The sequence below is a fragment of the Halichoerus grypus genome, chromosome 10 (genome assembly GCF_964656455.1).
Source record: "Halichoerus grypus chromosome 10, mHalGry1.hap1.1, whole genome shotgun sequence".
NCBI lineage: Eukaryota > Metazoa > Chordata > Mammalia > Carnivora > Phocidae > Halichoerus > Halichoerus grypus.
The window spans coordinates 2,620,515-2,637,862 of record NC_135721.1 but is presented as its reverse complement, the minus strand read 5'-3'; positions in this window follow the sequence as shown (position 1 = coordinate 2,637,862).

Genomic DNA, 17,348 nt, shown 5'->3' with positions numbered 1-17,348 from the left:
TAAATCTGTGCTCACAACCCAATGAACTCATTTCAGAAGACTAATAAATTCTCAGGTAGAGAAGTTTACATCTGTATATGAATGTGAATAAGGAAACAGAAGGGCTTGGGAAGAAGAAAAATAGAAATAGTTTATATTTTTTCCAACTAAAATAACTTATTTTTTTGGTATAGCTACAAAAATAGCAATACTTCACTGAGTCTCATCGTCCTAACTCCTTGCTCATAAGAGAGGCAGAGAGGGAGTGATAATTTTTAACATATTTACTTTGATTAACTTATGTTGTATTTATATTTATTAATTATTAACACATATTTTATTTTTAGACCTCATGCACAAAGCCAATGAGGGAAATAATATCAAAATGAACACCAAAGATGCCAAGTGATAGGGATTTTAAAAGATACACCTGCCGACAAGGGCAAATATCCTATAAAAGCCTGGAGGTGACCTACAGTGGGAAACGCACCGGACCAGAGACCAGGGAGGGAAACAGAGAGCAGGCCGTAGAGAGCTTTGCTGCGAAGGCGGGCACCCTCACGCCCCTGACCTAGGCCTCAGTTTCCCGTTCTGCAAAACTGGACCAGACAACCTGAAATCTACTTTCCGGCCCCCAGTGTGCACGGCTTCCACGGAGAAGGAAGTGTGCACCCCTCCTCGCTGGGCGACGCAGGTGCACACAGATGCTCGTGCCGGCCTCACATCCCCACGTCCCCCACATTTATCTGCATCTGATCATCAAGCTGCAGACTGGACCAGTGACAAACGGCAACTCCTGTTACGATTTCGAACCGCCTCCCACATAAAAAAGAAAACCGTCTCTCTTCCTAGCCAGCGAGTGTCCTCTAAGCCGGAGAGGCCCTTTCTAAAATCCTCAAGGAGGTAACCAACGGGGCGAGGCTGGTGTGTGGAGGAGTCAGGGCGCACCCTCACAACTGCCGGGAAAGCCACTGACCCAGCGCAGGAGAAGTAGGGCCCCTGGACCCCCAGTTCTTGTCATGGGGCACACCTGCTTCTTTGGGGATCATTCTAAGCAAGAATATTGTGTTGCTACTGACAGGCAAAAAAGATATGTTCGTGCATTTCTCAGTGTAAAGTGAATTTCCAAATGGCCCAATCAAAGTAAAATGACATTTTCCATCCATAGGAAGGGAGGGGAGAGGAAGCGCTCCCTCTCCTTAGGGGCCCAGACCACACATTGGGTAGGAGCCTCCTTCTTAACCCATTGGCCAGCACGCCGGCCGTGGGCACACCTGGTTCCAAGAGAGGCTGTAAGGGAGTCCTTCGCTGGTACCTGGTTTCCTGAATGAACCTCGGGATTATTCCAGCGGCAGGAAGGGGAGAGTGAGTATCAGGGCCACCAAGCAGTGCCTGCACCATTTGTGGACATCGGCCCCTTCCCATGCCTGTGACTCTGAAAGCCGGGGTCTGGCTCATCCTCTTGTCAGCCCCAGGGCCCTTCCACAGTATGGATTCACATTACAGTGTCTCTGAACTGAGAGAACACTATAAATCTCCTCTGTAGCTTGAGCAGGTGAGTAGCAAACAGTCACGATGGTCATCACCAGGGAGCAATCGCCCCTGTCACCCTGGGAGTTCCCCTAGGACACGCTGATCCTCACCTGCACACCCTGGGGGTGCATCTCATTCCCCCCATTTCACAGGTTCCGCCGGTCAACCCCCCGGCCCCACTGCGTCCGGGCCATCTAGGGCAGGAGAGCCTCATCCAGGAGGCTGCACTCTCTCACCTGTGTCTGCAGAAAATGAAACCCACCCACCCTGTCCTAGAGACACCAGCAAGACAAATGCTTCTTCGTCCCTGGGGCAGCCTCACTCAGCCGGCAGCATCTTGTTGCAGCCCGCCATAACCCTCTTCCAGAACCTTCACTGGAGCCCCCGCACGGCTCAACTGCAAGCGCTCCACGTGGATGGCCTGCAATCCCACCCTGTTGTGGATGCACAGTGAGCGAAGAGAGGAAGGAGCTGGGAACCAAGCACTGCGCAGACGGGGTTCCGGTCGATGCCTGCGCTTGGACCCTGCGCTTTGCTAAAATGTCAGCCTCTGACCTGGAGCTTCGTCTGTAACCATCGATGATAAATTGCTCACCAGCCACCACAGATCAGGCCACTGCCCACCTACCCTTCACCCTGGCTCTTCCCTTCGGGTGTTTTCAGGCAACCGTGTTCAAAATTCAGGCGTGCAGAGCGCACCCAGGGAAAGCCTCTCCCGCGGGGACTGGCTCTCGTAGCCGGACGCTGGGCCACGTAGAGACCGTCCAGGAACACAACAGCTCATCCCCAAAGTTGGCGACTTCACCGGTGGGCACTGGAGCAGGGATGACGGCCCAGCATCAGACGTCGTCTGCATCCCCGGGTGGGATGTCGATCAGAACCAGAACCCCTGCAGTGCACGTGTAGTTGTGGGAGGGGGGAGAGGCCAGCAGGACCTGAGCTCCACGAGGCCAGGAGTCTGTTTTGTGCAGAACACCTAGAACAATGTCTGATGCCTCACGTCTCTCAGTAAAATTTGTTAAATAAATGCTGGTTCCTACGTAACACAAAGATCACTAAATATCTCAATTTGTCCTCAGGATCTGCTGTTTCCTGCAGTGGCCTTTCGTCCATGCCGTGTCCCCGCCCACTGGGGCCACCCCACCTCCTCCCTCCTCTACCCCAGTGTGCGTGCCCCAGGGAGAGTCGCAACCTGCCCGTCACACTCTGCTCAGGACTCTCCCAGAGCCTTCCTTCTAGAAATAATGAGAACAAATGCCATAACTTTATAGTTTGTACATCCCTTTATACATTACTTCTGATATACATTTATTTTTCATAAAAAATAAGGAGAGAAGGCTCAGCCTTTGGCTGCAGAGTCTCGAGGTGCCAAATCCTAGTTCGCTCACCAAGAACCATGTAGCCTCAGGAAAAATGGTTGAAATAGGTTTGAACCTCAGTGTTCTCGTCTATGCTTTCAACATGGAGATCTCTGCAGAAGTGACAAAGTCCGAGACAAGAGCAACAAAGTGGGATGAAAACATGAGGGTTCTGAAGAAGAGCAGCCTGATGAGAAGGAAGAGTCTGAGACCCAGCAGCAGGAGGGGCGCTGTGGCAGGGGGCAGGCGGGAGCCCGGGGACAGCCGTGTCTGCACCCAGCATTGAAGGGGTCGACCAGCCGACCAGAAAGCAAGGTAGCTGGCGGGCTTCAGAAAGCCGCACCTGAAGTGCCAGGTAGATTAAACACCGGAGTCCCAAACATTCCAGCGGGTGGACTAGAAAAGAATTGCACTTTTCCAGCTCCACAAACAAGGGAAAATATCACTCGGGTTCTGAAGAAAAAAAGTTCCGTCAAAAATGGCCACCATATATAAATAAATCATTACCATATAAAATGCCAGCAAGATAGAAATCTTCAGAGAATGTGTAATGTCAAAACATTTACATGATATGTTTGTGTGTTAAAAAAAAGTTACCAAAGGGTAGGAACAGTATGAGCTCAACTTTGTAAAAAATATGCACAAATATACATAGTTACATCAGGACCCAGGACACAAGACAGGAAATGTTAACAGTGGCAATCTTTTGGATGGTGAAATTTTACTCTTCTTAAAAAATGTATTCTTTGTAATTTCCAAACTTCCTATCTCGACCACGTATTAATTTCAAAACAAGAGAAACAATATGACATAAGCACTCTGTCTTTTGAGATGTCTGTATTTCACTCCATTTGTAAGCCAGTAGCTGTTCTCTTAAAAAAAAGAAAGAAAGAAGAAAGAAAGAAAGAAAGAAAGAAAGAAAGAAAGAAAGAAAGAAAGAAAGAAGAAAGAAAGAAAGAAAGAAAGAAAGAAAAAGAAAGAAAGAAAGAAAACGAATTTCACTGCTTGCTTTTGTCCCTCCTGACCACTGAAACCTAAGCTAAAACTCAAAACGAGAACTGATGTCTGTATTCTCAGCAACAAAGTCCACAGGGAAAAAAGCAGGAAGATGCCTAATATGGTCGGCAGACCCATTCGTTGGCTGTTTACAAGATCAAAAGTCATGGATTCTCCATCAGACAGGTCCTAACGCTCCCAGGCTCTCTGGCTAGCAGAGGGCGGAACAGCTTCATGCTTCCCTCTGGGATCTCAGTGTCATGGGAGGGGTGGTAGAATTCCCTTGAGGGTCTCCACGTCACCCTGCTTTGGGGGGACTCCGTGTCATCTGAGGGACACTAGCAAGAGATTCAGGCCTCCCCAGGAAAACCTCCACTGAGTGACCAGTTCAAGAGATGGAACTGCTTTGTTTTCATAGGAAAGATTAAAGATTGCTTTCAATCAATCCTTGAACTGCCCCCGTTTTCCGAACATTAGTGTCTGTGTTAATTTAACATACATTGATTGGCAACTCTGATTTGGTAGATCTAGGGTAGAACCAAGGACCACAACTCTTCCACCTGCACTCGCTCACACCACACTTTGCAAACCACTGTTGGACGCACCTGGGTTTCTTGGACCTAAGTGGAAATTGGACCAAAGTATATGTTTGAACACTTGTGTGTTGGAATTACACAAGAGCAGTTGAAGGGAAGGTGAATTTCGGTCTTACTTTTTGTTTCCCCCTTGAAAAAAAAATTAATATAATATCACTATTTATTGAGCCCTTGCGTGCCAGGAACTGTGATAAGCATTTTTTAATTATCTTATTTAATTCTCATGACAACCCTATGGAGCAGGAATTATTTCCACATTCAGTAGATGAGAACCGAGCTCAGGAATGGTGTGCTCAAAGCTCTACAGTCACGGAGAAGCAGAGGGAAGGTTCCATTATTCTTTCTTTCTCGAAAATCCAAGGACTAAGTAAGTTTATTTCTATTTTCCTCTCTGCTGCTAAACTTCATTCTTGTTAATAAATGTATTTCCTCATAAACAGCAGGCTACACATTTTTCTCCTTTCTTCTCAGAAGGATATTTAAAAATGAGCAGAGAAACAGTTATCTCAGCTGAGAGAAGAAAGGAGAAAACAAACAGAACGTACACAGAGAAGGCAGGCTTTGCACAAAAGTTCGAGGGAAAAAGCACGAACACAGAGTCTCGTCAACGAAGTGAAGATTTCTACAGACAGGTCTGGAGGAAACGGGACCCTGTCACTTGGTCATACGTGCCAGGGAAGAGTAACATGCAATAAAGGACCTGAGCACAATTTCCAGCAATTTCCAGCAAGCTCCTACCTGAGAGCAGTTCCTGGCTTCTTGACTCCGCCGAGAACACGAAATACATCAGGGCGTGCGGCGCTCCTTGGGGAAATTCTTTTAAAATACTGAATATATCTGGGAACAAAGTAAAGCAAAGTCTCTGGAGATAGGAAGAAAATGCTTACCTAAAACTATAGACTGGGCATGTCCATGAACTGGAAGGCTCTGTAAGGGAGCATCTAAGAGGTCATGGGACCAGGGCATGCACAGTGCCCTCCATGTCCACAAAACTGGGACCAAAAGCAGGATGAGTGACCAGTGGCACCATCTTTGAAAAACAGCAACAGGGGCACCTTGGGGCTCAGTCAGTGAAGCATCCGACTCTTGATTTCTGCTCAGGCCATGATCACAGGGTTGTGAGATTGAGCCCTGCATCAGGCTCTGTGCTCAAGGGGGAGTCTGCTTGGGATTCTCTCTCTCCCTCTGCCCCTCCTCTCTCTCAAATAAATAAATAAATAAATAAATAACAGCAACAAAACACACAAATGCCTCACATAGCTATCAATGGAACTGAGGTCAGAAAAATCCACCAGCCTCAAGACAGCAATGGAAAAGCACACACACCTCCAGGAACCAGATCCCAGGGCTCTAACTTCAACACAACCTCTTCTGAACGGACCTCATTTTCACATTTCTCTGCCACACAGCGTGCAGGACCAAATCATATTCCCTTGTTCTTTGCAACCTACCTCAACACCTTGAATTCATAACACATTCTCTTCTCGGGAATTGTAAGATGTGAGCAAGAGAGAGACAGTTAGGACATCGAAACCCAGGAAAGGCTCACCTATAAGCTTCTTAGTTCACAAAGCAAATCAGAAAGTTAAGGTCCTGGGATTTGCTTTCCCAACAAAATCCTCTGTCACTCCACCTCACCCTCTTTGAATGTCTGTGTTTCTGCGAATGTTCCTCCCTTAGCCCAGAGCACCATTCTTCCTTACCTGGGTCCTCCTCATGAACTCCTATTCATCCCTCAGAACCCTCTCTGAAATCCTCTCTAGCTTTGAAAATAGTCTAACCCACCTCGTCCTCTGGGTGGGCACCAGGCCTGGGGACATGTTTCATACCTGAGCTGCAATGATTGTGTTTGTCTGCTTCCCCATTCAGCCTATTCAGAGGTGTGTGTGTGTCTGTGTGTGTGTGCATGTGGATGTGTGGTCATGTGTGCTTCTTCCATATATCCAGCATATCCGGACACGTAGTAGGTGTTCTAAGTGCTCAGAAGTGTTTCTTGAACGAATATTGGTCAAGGAGGAATCTGGTCAAGCCCTTGGAGGATGTGGAAAAGCTGGAGAAAGCAGAACATTCGGCTTGAAGACCAGCCTGGATGCTGGAGACAGAAATTCTCAGCAGCAGTTTTGTGGACACGGAGGGCACTGTGCACGCCCTGCAGTAACAGACTGATGACAGAGCCAACATAATGCGTGTTCTGAACAAAAGGGGAAAATGTGTTTATGATACAATATGGCTCTCACCCTCCTGATGACTCGTCCTGTTGCTATTTCAACACTGGACAATTTAATTTAATTTTCTTTCCAGCTCTGTCAAGACCTTTCGTTATTTATTGGCCAGCCCTCTGGATGTACTGTTACAATGCACACATTTCCATATTGAACAATTGCATTTTGACAGGGACAGTATTTGGATATATGCTCTTTGTTTATACAAAGATCCAATCAGCGTGTGCAGGCAAAGCAAGACGGGCATGTGTGGTCTAAGCGGCCGTGTTGGAAACGAGGCCAGGTACGGGCACTTAGCTCTGAAGGCAATTTTTCCAACACAAAGTAATCATGATGTGCCCTTGGCTGGATCCAGAACGCTAAAAAATAAACATCAAATTTATGTAGTGTATTTAAGGGCTTTCATAACAGAAATTATTTATGTGTCAGGTACCATCTATCATAAGAGTGAGCATTTAGAACACTTTTAAAATGCATATTAGCTGCCTGATAGACTGACTACAATAGCCCTCCCGAAATTACTGTAGTCTATCATGTACCCGGGAAGCACTGGGTCTTTTCAAAAAAGAAAACGTATATTATGTTTTCAGTGGAGCAGTGTCTCTGAAGCCCCTTGGTCGAGTCCATCAGTGCCTGTAAATCAACAGCCTTAGCTCCTTTATGAGGCATGGCCACAGCTGGAGCACAAGAATGTGATACAGCAGAACAGATCAGGCTTGGACGCCGTCACTGGCAATGGTTCGGTGCCACTTCACTTTCTTTTTTTATTATTATTATTATTATGTTATGTTAATGACCATACAGTACATCATTAGATTTTGATGTAGTGTTCCATGATTCATTGTTTGCATATAACACCCAGTGCTCCATGCAGTACGTGCCCTCCTTAATACCCATCACTGGGCCAACCAATCCCCCCTCCCCTCTAGAACCCTCAGTTTGTTTCTCAGAGTCCATAGTCTCTCATGGTTCATCTCCCCCTCCAACTTCCCCCCCTTCATTTTTCCCTTCCTTCTCCTAATGTCCTCCATGCTATTCCTTATGTTCTACAGATAAGTGAAACCGTATGATAATTGACTTTCTCTGCTTGACTTATTTCATTTAGCACAATCTCCTCCAGTTCCATCCATGTTGATGCAAAAGTTGGGTATTCATCCTTTCTGATGGTTGAGTAATATCCCATTGTATATATGGACCACATCTTCTTTATCCATTCATCTGTTGAAGGGCATCTCGGCTCTTTCCACAGTTTGGCTATTGTGGACATTGCTGCTATGAACATTGGGGTGCATATTGGCCCTTCTTTTCACTACATCTGTGTTTTTGGTGTAAATACCCAGGAGTGCAATTGCTGGGTCATAGGGTAGCTCTATTTTTAATTTTTTGAGGAACCTCCACACTATTTGCCAAAGTGGCTGTACCAACTCGCATTCCCACCAACAATGTAAGAGGGTTTGCCTTTCTCCACAACCTCTCCAACATTTGTTGTTTCTTGCCTTGTCAATTTTTGCCATTCTAACTAGTGTAAGGTGGTATCACAATGTGGTTTTGATTTGAATTTCCCTGATGGCTAATGATGATGAACATTTTTTCATGTGTCTGTTAGCCATTTGTATGTCTTCTTTTGAGAAGTGTCTGTTCATGTCTTCTGCCCATTTTTTGACTTGATTGTTTTTTTTTTTTTTTTTTTTGGCTGTTGAGTTTGAGAAGTTCTTTATAGATCTTGGATATCAGCCCTTTGTAGAAGAAATAACACCTATTCTCCTGAAGCTGTTTCAAAAAAATAGAAACAGAAGGAAAGCTTCCAGGCTTATTCTATGAGACCAGCATTACCTTGATCCCCAAGCCAGGCAAAGATCCCATCAAAAAAGAGAATTTCAGACCAATATCCCTGATGAATATGGATGCCAAAATTCTCAACAAAATCCTAGCTAATAGGATCCAACAGTACATCAAAAGTATCATCCACCATGACCAAGTGGGATCAGTCCCTGGGATGCAAGAGTGGTTCAACATTCGCAGATCAATCAATGTGATAGAACACATTAATAAGAGGAGAGAGAAGAACCATATGGTCCTCTCAGTTGATGCAGAAAAAAACATTTGGCAAAATACAGCATCCTTTCCTGATTAAAACTCTTCAGAGTATAGGAATAGAGGGAACATTCCACAATTTCATAAAATCCACCTATGAAAAACCCACAGAAATATCATTCTCAATGGGGAAAAGCTGAGAGACTTTCCCTTAAGTTCAGGAACACGACAAGGATACCCATTCTCACCACTATTGTTCAACATAGTACAAGAAGTCCTAGCAACAGCAATCAGACAACAAAAAGAAATAAAAGTTATTCAAATTGGCAAAGAAGAAGTCAAACTCTCTCTCTTCTCAGATGACATGATACTTTATGTGAAAAACCCAAAAGACTCCACCCCCAAATTACTAGAACTCATACAGCAATTCAGTAATGTGGCAGGATACAAAATCAATGCAGAGGTGCTCCTGGGTGGCTCACTCATTAAGCATCTGCCTTTGGCTCAGGTCCTGATCCTGGAGTCCTGGGATCAAGCCCACATCGGGCTCCCTGCTCAGCGGGAAGTCTGCTTCTCCCTCTCCCACTCCCCCTGCTTGTGTTCCCTCTCTCGCTGTGTCTCTCTCTGTCAAATAAATAAAATCTTAAAAAAAAATCAATTCACAGAAATCAGTCACTTTCTTATACACTAACAATGTAACTGTAGAAAGAGAAATTAGAGAATTGATTCCATTTACAATAGCACCAAAAACCATAAGATACCTTGGAATAAACCTAACCAAAGAGGTAAAGGATCTATACTCTAGGAAGTACAGACGCTCATGAAAGAAATTGAAGAAGACACAAAAAGATGGAAAAACATTCCATGCTCATGATTTGGAAGAATAAACATTGTTAAAATGTCTGTGCTGCCCAGAGCATCTATACCTTCAACACCATCCCGATCAAAACACCAATGGCATTTTTCAAAGTGCTGGAACAAACAATCCTAAAATTTGTATGGAACCAGAAAAGACCCCGAATTGCCAAGGAATTGCTGAAGAAGAGAGACAAAGCTGGGATCATCACGTTGCTTGATTTCAAGCTATATTACAAAGCAGTGATCACCAAGACAGCATGGTACTGGCACAAAAACAGACACATAGACCAATGGAACAGAATAGAGAGCCCAGATATGGACCCTCAACTCTATGGTCAAATAATCTTCGACAAAGCAGGAAAAAATATGCAATGGAAAAAAGACAGTCTCTTCAATAAATGGTGCTGGGAAAATTGGACAGCCACATGCAGAAGATGAAACTCGACCATTCTCTAACACCATTCACAAAGATAAACTCAAAGTGGATAAAAGACCTCAATGTGAGACAGGAATCCATCAAAATCCTAGAGGAGAACATAGGCGGTAACCTCTTCCACCTTGGCCACAGCAAATTCTTTCAAGACACGTCTCCAAAGGCCAGGGAAACAAAGCGAAAATGAACTTTTGGGACTTCGTCAAGATAAAAAGCTTCTGCGCAGCAAAGGAAACAGTCAACAAAACAAAGAGGCAACCCACGGAATGGGAGAAGATATTTGCAAATGACCACTTCACTTTCTGTCGCCAAGTTGCCATGACATTTGCCCAACTGGCCAGTTAACCGTGCTCTGCAGAATTCCCCTAAGAGGATGTCTTCCTTAAGGGGAGGACTTCGAGCCCTGTGGACTTTGGTCCTGTCTGCCTGCAATTACCAAAGGACCCAGAAAGGATGTGAACAGACAGGTAAAAACAGGAAATGTTCCCTTTGGAACAAATGACCTTCCCTTTGGAAAGTGATCTTTGAAGAGTCCCTGACTGAGGGTTGGTGTGTGTGTGTATGGCTTTAGTGGGGGGATAGGAGAGGGAATAACCAACCACTGCACACAGAAGCTAGAAGCTCCTGTTGTTTTGATTCATCCACTGGGCTGGGAGTTTCTCAAGGCAAAGCTAAAGAACTCCTGGCATGTGTTTTATGCTGAGGTAAATTTTCTAAAGGTAAAAACATTCGTACATATTTTTATAATCCTATTTCTATGGACCGATATAAAGAAGAACCATTTTTTCTTTTTCACGGATTTTTTTTAAGAGAGAGAGAGCAGGGGGAGGAGCAGAGGGAGAGAGAGAATCTCAAGCAGGCTCCATGCCCATCAAGGAGCCCGATGCGGGGCTTGATCTCACGACCCTGACATCATGACCCAAGCAGAAATCAAGAGTTGGACACTTAACTGACCGTGCCACCCAGGTGCCCCATGGATTTTGGGTGGTTTTTTTTAATCAAATTCCAAAACTGTCCTTCTGTGGCCCTGAAGCATGGAACATGAACTGTAAGGTATTTGACCAGATCTGGTCTAGATGGTCTAGTCGCCATGTCTGGAGAGCATTGGGGGTTGAACTAATAAAGGAGCATTTTTGTCTGGGGCTCTCTCACTTGGTCTGCAGGGTCTCACAGTGTGATACACACGTTCACAAGCTGGTAAGCGTGTGACTCCAAGTTCACATCCTGGAGCCTCAGGACCACACCAAGAGGCGGAAGAACCCCGTGGTTAAGAGCACGTGTGTTGGCACCAAGATGACCTAGACAACCCAGCACCATCTGCCCCCTGAATGCCTTTGGGGAAGTTATTAATAGCTCCCAGTCTCAGGGCTAAAAATCGAGCCTGCCTCGGGGACCAGAGAAGAGGAAACAGGGAAATGCACGCCAGGAGTCCCAGCTCCCAGAGTTGACCTCCTTCGCACTCAGCAAGTGGCTGTGGGCACCCATGGAAGTCACGGCTTGGGGCCATAAGACCAGAGGCAATACTGAAGCATGGACTGGTTCCATCTGCCTCTAGTGGGTTCTAATTCAATCTCTGATGAGAAACAGAAAATCTCATCTTTTTCTCCATCAATTTTCTTCTTTGAAGAATGCAAGGTTACCTTGGAGGAGGCGCTAACAAAATCTGGAATGGTATTCCTAAGCCTCACATGTCATGGACACCCACATAACACACACGATCATGTGTATTATTACTTATTGTTGTTTGCTAATAAAAAAGTAAAGCATCATATCATAAACTAAGAATAATAAACAGATGCCTGTTGTCAGAAGGTCATCCTGAATAGGTGTGCAACTATCGGTCTGATGTGAGCCTGCAAAGGGATGGGTGTTGAACCATTTCTTTTTATTTTTTTTCCTTAAAAAGGTATTTTTTTGGCTTTTATTTATTTTTTTATTATCATATTCAATTAGCCAGCATATAGTACATCATTAGTTTTTGATGGAACCACTTCTTTTTAGATGGAGATTTGCTGTTAGTCTTCGGGAGACACGTAGATATTTTCTTTGAATTAATTATGTTCTTTATTTATTTTTTTTTTTTTAAAGATTTTATTTATTTATTTGAGAGAGAGAATGAGAGAGAGAGAGCATGAGAGGGGGAGGGCCAGAGGGAGAAGTAGACTCCCCGCTGAGCAGGGAACCCGATGTGGGACTCGATCCCGGGACTCCAGGATCATGACCTGAGCCGAAGGCAGTCGCTTAACCAACTGAGCCACCCAGGCGCCCCTAATTATGTTCTTTAAACCTTCACTAAGAAATATCAAGTATTATGCATTTTAATAAATAACAGCACGATGACTGACATCTTGGACTTTGGAGGCAGACAGACAACATTTCCAGTTTAGACTTTACCACTGACCAACACCAGCTTCACACACTGAGCTTCAGTTTTCCTGTCTGTGAACCTGGAGTTTTACCTCGTGGGACAGAGTTATACACACAGCCCTTCACCCAGCCCCTGGCAGACAGTAAGCCCCCACTGAAAGGTAGCCACCAATGTCGTTAGTCCTATCACAAAGTAAATAATTAAATTTAATATAAATGGAGAGCTCGCACTGGAAGAAGGTGGGTACAGACTGCAATTTTTACAACATTCCAATACACTTTAGAACATGTTTTTAACAAACAAACAGATAGACTGGGGGAGATTTATGCAAAGGAAACAAACATATTATATAATGATATATAATATGTAACTTTTTGTGTAAGTTGGACCACCATATTTAACAAAGGAAATTGTTTAAGAATACTGCATGAGGAAAGAAATACAAGACGGTATGTACCCTGATGATATGTTAGCTAATAACTCAGCTGTGGTTGATGAGCGTGCTCTCTGTGAAATGCGGTGGGTAAACCGTGGATGGGCTGCATTCCTTGGGTTCTAAAGGCCCAGTGGTCATCACACTACAGAGTCACCCACTAATTTATTCACTCATTCACTCAACCAACCAACCAGTATTTATTTGCAACAACGGTTGCCAAACATCAGGGGAAGTTACAAGGTGATGGTAGAGACTTGGGTTGGGCGTGGCCTCGCTCCAGGGAAGTGAGAACACACTGCTTCCTACATTTGCACACTACACGTCCCCCTCTACCCAAAGCTCGCTGTCCTGAGGCCGGTGCAGCCCTCTCCAGATGTTCGATAGAACTGTTTGACATGGCCACTCCCATGTGTCAGGTCACCTGGAGACCAGCATCTCCCCACCAGACACATCTTCTTCTGAGCCTTGCTTCTTCCCTGTCTTCTCAGCCCATTCAATGGCAGCAGCATCTGTCCACATGCACTAGGAACCTACACATCACCCCAGACTGCTCCCTGTATGTCAGCACATAAATCTACTCACCACCAAGACGTGCAGGTTTACCTCCTAAAATAACTCCCATATCCATCAATTCCTCTTTATTTCCACCATCCCTAGTACAACCTGCCATCACGTCCCACCAGGACATTCCAAAACTTCCTGATTTATTTTTATATCCATTCTGCCCTTTCTCTGATAGATGGATGGATAGATGATAGATAGATAGATGATAGATAGATAGATAGATAGATAGATAGATAGATAGATAGATAGATGATAGATAGACAGATGATAGATAGATAGATAGATGATAGATAGATAGATAGATAGATAGATAGATAGATAGATAGATGATAGATAGATAGATGATAGATAGATGTAGCTACAGATACATATATATAGAGAGAGAGGTAGAGGGATCTTTGTATACATCTAGCTCTCTCTGTATTTATATATCAAATCAACTAGAAGGACCTTTTCAAACAAGTATATGTCATTCATCTCGCTAATGACCCTAATTGCTTTTAAGGTAAAGACCAAAATCCTTTTAATTTTCAGTCCCTCCAAGGCACTATTCTCCCTTCCATCTGTCGGGATTCTCTACTTACTCCTTCTACTCTGTTAGCTCACCCTCATCCTCACCCATCAGATCTCAACTCAAAGGCCGCTTCCTCCATGACCTTCCTTCTTGACCATATAGAGAAATCTCCGTCTCACTCCACTGCACTAATCACAGACTGCAGTTAGGCATTTGTTAAGGACATTATCTGATTGGTGTCTTCCTACCTTGCTTGACCACCGGTCCATTAGAACAGAGCTGCGTAGCACAGAGTCTAGCGCCCAAAAAAAAACTCAATGCAATCTTTAAATAAATATTTCTCTTAAATAAATATTCATTAAATGAAACTTCTGAATAAATATATGTTTGTTGATGCATGATGGGGATGAGTCCTATTCTGGTGGAAGTGTTGCCACAAAATACTTTGTTTCACCCATAGAATGTGTGACTCCACTGTCCTGCCCTAACCCACAGCACAGAATGAACTTCATGGAATCTGTTTAAGAATCCAGGATCTTCCAGTGAAGTCACCATTAATCTTTCCAGGACCCAGGCCCTTTCATTGATTTTTGAAAGCCATGTAGCCTCTTCCAGCAAATGCACATGTAAACATGCGTGCACTTAAAATGGGATTCGCAGCTCTATCCAGCGCATTCCCGGATGCTGGGTGGAGGACTCCTGTCCTAGTGTCTTAGGAGAGTCACCCTCAACAACAAATATGACAGTCCAGGACTCCAGCTACAAAAAGAGGAAGGTGAGGCTGTTGGGTTGAAATTTTCTTGAGGCCAAGACCTACCATTCACGGTGTTTTTAATTTCTAACATGACCTCCTTCCTCCTCGCAGGGTTTTTTCTCAGTAAAAATCAAAGGCAATGAAAGAGTCTGAGCGTTATGACTAAGAGGGTTTTATTTAATAATCACACTGGTTTCAGGACACAGATCCTATAAGTAACCCCAACCCCTCCCTCCAAAAATGATGTGCACTTTTAAAGGTGAGAATTGATCCAATGGGATGTTTTTGAGTATGATAAGTGGTCACTTTATCAAAAAACTATTTTAGCCTAATTGACTTGGACTTCCGGATCCAAGGTTTTCCTTGCATAGACAAGTTGCCCATTGTTATCAATCCTATAAATAAACACACTGAGGATAAAGCCACTTCTATTATTTGCTAAATGAGTCATTTGTGGGAAGCTGCAGGAGCCTCTTACAGTGTTTACCTCTTAGAGTCTGAGGACTGGAAATAATATGCAAAATTCCTAGCACAGTGCTTGGCTCAGAATAGGGATGCAATAAAGATTAGCCATTATTGAAACTTCCTAGTTAGTCTTTATTCTAAATAAGCCATTCCAAATACCACTTTACCATTAAATGTCTACTAAGCTAAATAATATTGAAAGGAAAATATGGGAAAATTCCACTTTCTTTCCAAAAATGCAAATTAAAAGCAACCATAAGAAGACAAATAATTTTCACACACACACACACACACACACTATATATGCCAGGTAAATGAACAAGATGAAAGAATTCACAGATGGTATTTTTAACCATATGCAGAAATGACAGTGTGAGGGCAGGTATGTCCTCTCCAACAGTTTCCAAAATGGGAAAACCTATCAACAAAATGAGATGGGGAGATAAAGGAAATACGATATTATTGTGGAAATGGTCAATTTATGGGTTTCTTGACATTTCATGTGAGTTTGGAGAAGTACTAGTATGTTGGTGAAAATGCATAACAGCAGGGGAACAAACCTGAAAAATGTTGTTTGCGTACTGTTTGACAACATAATATTTCAGGGGGCAAAGGGGACATTTCAGCCACATTGGGAAACAATGCCATTACTGTGAGTCTTCTGTCACCCTGCTGAAGCACTGTGCTCATGTCTATCAGCCACCACAATGAACAGTGGGGGTGCCGCCTGGTTGTGCTTCTAGAAGACAGTATATTTCTTTTCTCAAAACTTAAAAAACACTAGCAGCTTTATGACTTAAGTCTAAACCATTAGGTCGGTTACCAAAAAATTACATTTTTCAAAATAACAAGTTAGGAACTCTGCAAATCAACTGACCTACAGTCTCAAAATGTTCATCGTGCAAGATAGAGAAGCCAAGCAGCTGTTCCAGATTAACAGAGAGCAGAGATGTGAGAGCTCGTGCCGTGCATGGCCCTCGATTGGATTGTTTTAAGTCAGCTGTAAGGACATTATTGGATCGACTGGGGAAATACATTAAATTGTTGTATGATAATATTGCTGAATCTCCCAAGTCTGATAGAATAGTACTCACCCAAAGAGATTTTCAAGCCCTAATCCTCAGAACCTGTGAATGTGCTGGATTACATGGCCAGGGGGAAGGAGGGCTGTAGATGCTCTAGCCACTGACATTAACAGGGGCTGGTTTCCTGGACCACCCAGGTGGACCCAGTGTGATCCCAGGAGAGTCAGTGCTAGAGTCAGGTGCTTCGGGAAGGACTCCATCAGCCACTATGGCTTTGAAGACGGAAGGGGCCATGAGCCAAGGGATGCAGGCAGTCTCCAGAAGCTGGAAACGGGAGGACGTGGATTCCCTCCTGGAGCCTCTGGAAAGAGTGCAGCTCAACTGACGCCATAATTCAAGTCTGGTGAAACCCATTTCAGACTTTTGATGTCCAGAAATGCAAAATAATGAATTTGTGGCTCTTTGTTGCAGCTGCAGAAGAGACCCATACAACAAGCACAGGAATTCTGTTGAAATTACATAGAACGATGCTCTTGTTTAGGGGAAATGTATGTGGAAGCACCTAGGATGAAAATGCCATGCTCTCTGCAACCATTCTCACAAGTAGCTCAGCAGAAAAAGAGGGGGGTGGAGGTGAGACATTAACATGATGATGTGAGCAATCTCCTGATCAATCTCTGTGAGAAGAATGTGGGAGCTCATGACACCAGCAACACTCTTGAGAGGGTCTAAGATTTTTTCAGAATTAAAGTTCTGGGAATAAAAAGAGAAAAAATAAAAAGAAAGACTGTAAGATCATGTCAGAGTTCAGTCAGAAACAGGGTTTTAATCCATGAGCAAAGTCTACCATGGGCAAAGGAAGAGAGTGTGAAACCAGATGCACCACGTATTGGAAGATCCCAGACAGTCCACTGAGGGGAGCTGATGAGACAAACCCCAAGTCCACCCTAACCTCCCCTCCCCAGGAGTTTTATTGTCTGGAGAAGAACAGAGGGTCTTTGGGTGGGGGCACCACGTGGACTGAAGGTAGATATACCCTTTAGATGACAGGGGTTGAATGAGAGCTTGCTTCCTGCACGCTCACTCGTGTCCACATTCCCCACGGATCCCCCAGACCCCTGCAGCCGGCTCGCACGCTCTGGGCAGGAGCCTGGCCAAGCCAGCTCTGAGAAATCTGAGCAGCCATGAGGGAAGACGTCACAGCACCGCTGGT